The sequence below is a fragment of the Malus sylvestris genome, chromosome 6 (assembly GCF_916048215.2).
Source record: "Malus sylvestris chromosome 6, drMalSylv7.2, whole genome shotgun sequence".
NCBI lineage: Eukaryota > Viridiplantae > Streptophyta > Magnoliopsida > Rosales > Rosaceae > Malus > Malus sylvestris.
In genome coordinates, this window is record NC_062265.1 from 26,589,568 (window position 1) to 26,592,456 (window position 2,889).

Below are 2,889 nucleotides of genomic sequence, written 5' to 3' on the forward strand. Positions count from 1 at the left end.
ACTCACGATGTACAAGTGTTGAGCTATAGCCGTTCGGCATCCTATGTAATGAAGGCCATTTGGCAATGAATTCAATAAAGAGGTAATTTAGCCAACTCAGCCCTCACTCTTTTACATTCATAGCAAGCGATGCCGGAACCCTTCTCAATCAGAAAGCAATCCGTCTTCCACAGTCACTACAAAACAAGCAAATGAAGACCGTGTCAAGCGCCAAAAAAAAAAAAAAAAAAAAAAACAACTTCATCCAAAAAGCTTCACCCGAAAAGCTTCACCTCCAAAGCTTCACCCACAAAGCTTCACCTAAAAAGCTTCACCCAAAAAGCTTCACCCGAAAAGCTTCACCTCCAAAGCTTCACCCACAAAGCTTAACCTAAAAAGCTTCACCCACAAAGCTTCACCCAAAAAAAAAAAAACTTCACCCGAAAAGCTTCACTTAAAAAAAGCTTCACCTACAAAGCTTCACCATCAAAGCTTCACCATCAAAGCTTCATCTACAAAGCTTCACCATCAAAGCTTCACCTAGAAAGCTTCATCTACAAAGCTTCATCTACAAAGCTTCACCATCAAAGCTTCACCTAGAAAGCTTCAACACTAAAGCTTCACCTACAAAGCTTCAACACAAAACCTTGCTCCAAATAAACAAATTTTGTTCACAAAACCCAAGATGCCCTTGAACTTGTACAAAAACACTTGGGTAAACATAAACATTTTTTGTTTTACACCCACAAGGGCCCAAAATTTTCCTTCTTATTTATTCACTTATATATGTTCCCAAACATATTATACTAGATCCAACAACAAGCCAAAGTCCCAAGTTTCATAATGGACAAAAGTACAAGCAATTCATCAATAATGAAGGTGCTACAAAAATTGGAATCTGCCCCAAAATAGAAATCCAACCCAAGAGACTTTTTCTCTCTCTCCCTCTTCCGCCTCCTTTCATCTATCAAATTTCTGCAACCTCTGCTCTTCTCCAATGGAGCTGAATTTTAGACACCCTATAGTTCTTGAGCATATGAACAACTTTCAAGAAGGAACCATTTCTGTTTGAGCGACGGAAATTACAGTGTTGAAGCTCCAAACATGATAGTCGGCTTCTTGCAGATTTCGAAGCTGTTGTGATGTTTCGAAGATCTGGAAATATTTAACCGTTAGTTCATCCTGAATTTTTGATATGTTATGAAAGAGTCGATGAGTAACAACTTCAATGAAGAAAGCATACCGATCTGAACAAGAGAAAATGGAGTTTCGAAGCTCACAACAAATCTGACGGGTTGACAGAAAAATAATAACCAGTCATTCATCATACCTGGATTTCTGGAGTTATACTGCTCCGAGGGATCTCAAATTTGGATATGTTGTAGTTCACAAGCTGAGGAACAACTTCAATGAAGACAGCATGCTGATCTGAGCAAGAGAACATAGAGTTTCAAAGCTCACAACAAATCTGACGGGTTGACAGACAAATGATAAACAGTCACTCATCATACCTGGATTTCTGGAGTTATACGGCTCCGAGGGACCTCAAATTTGGATATGTTGTAGTTCACAAGTTAAGGAACAACTTCGATGAAGAAAGTATGTTGATCTGAACAAGAGAAAATGGAGTTTCGAAGCTCACAACAAGTCTGACGGATTAACAGAACATTGATGAACAGTTACTCATCATACTTGAATTTCTGAAGTTGTACTACTCCGATGGATCTCAAATTTGGATATGTTGTAGTTCACAAGATAAGGAAAAACTTTCATGAAGATGACTTTGCAATCTGAGCTATAGAGAAAGGTGTTATCTTGCATCCACTCAGGCTGATTAGTGGAAACGAAAAGCAATTCCACCAAAGAAAAGATGAAAAAGAGAGAAAATCTACTAATTGCACTTGATCTTGTCTAGTCAATAGCATGCAGCATCAAACACACAAAAGTTGGAAATATTTTTAGATAAAGCATATACGAATGTGTGACATCGAAACAAGGATTCGTTACTTTGACAAATTAGTAACACGCGAGACACCTCATTCGGCAACTCTCTTCGCCTGAAGACTTGGGGGACTCCCACCATATGCTACTGCACCTTGATACTCGGCAGTCTCACAACCACTCAGTGACTTGGATTTTTCAAGTCTCCAACCGAGAAGTTTTCCTCACTCGGGAAATTAAGGGAACACTACCTCAAACTACATGCTTCACTCACAAAGCTTCAACAATACAGGTTTCAACAAAAGCAAAAATTCAAAGAACTTTATGAAGAAGGCTTTGGTGTATTTAACACAATATGTTGAAATGAAGCAAAGCTTATTTATTAATATTTTCGATAAGCCACAAATATGTACATATACATGAGTCAAAATAAACAAACGAAATGGAGCCTTCACAAAGGTTGCTTAGGGGAAGTCTCAGCAGTCGGTAGAGCCCCAGAAAGAGAAAGCACCGGAGGGTGGTTATCCGGAGCCTCAGTACTTGACAAAACCCCAGAAGGAGGAGGCATTGGAGGTTCATCATTTGAAGCTTCATTACCAGGTACAACCCTAGAGGACGAAGGCAATAAATGCCTTTGGAACAAACCCACAAACCGCTGATGATCAAGTAAAACCTTACCATCAGATTCCTTCATCTGGTCAAGCTTCATCTTCATGTTTGTAGCATAGTCATGGGCGAGCCGGTGCAACTGCTTATTCTCATGCTTGAGCCCTCTAATCTCCTGTTTGAGACTCATCACTTCAGCAGCCAATGATTCAACTTGGCGGGTTCTAGCAAATAGGCGTTGGGCCATATTAGACACAGAACCTGCACACTGAACACTAAGAGCCAGAGAGTCCTTAACAGCCAACTCATCAGACCGTTTGGAAAGTAGTCTGTTATCTTTGGGAGTGAGAAGGTTCCTGGCCA

At 40.0% G+C, this 2,889-nt stretch overlaps 1 long non-coding RNA gene across 1 annotated transcript; it reads right to left on the reverse strand.

Moving 5' to 3' along the window:
• Nucleotides 1-786: 786 nt before the first annotated feature.
• LOC126627008 (uncharacterized) lies at nucleotides 787-1,806 on the reverse strand. Its single transcript, XR_007624836.1, has 3 exons — nucleotides 1,491-1,806; nucleotides 1,310-1,407; nucleotides 787-1,134 (listed from the first exon to the last, which is right to left on the reverse strand). It is a non-coding gene; the product is annotated as an uncharacterized LOC126627008 (long non-coding RNA).
• Between the last annotated feature and the right edge of the window lie 1,083 nt (nucleotides 1,807-2,889).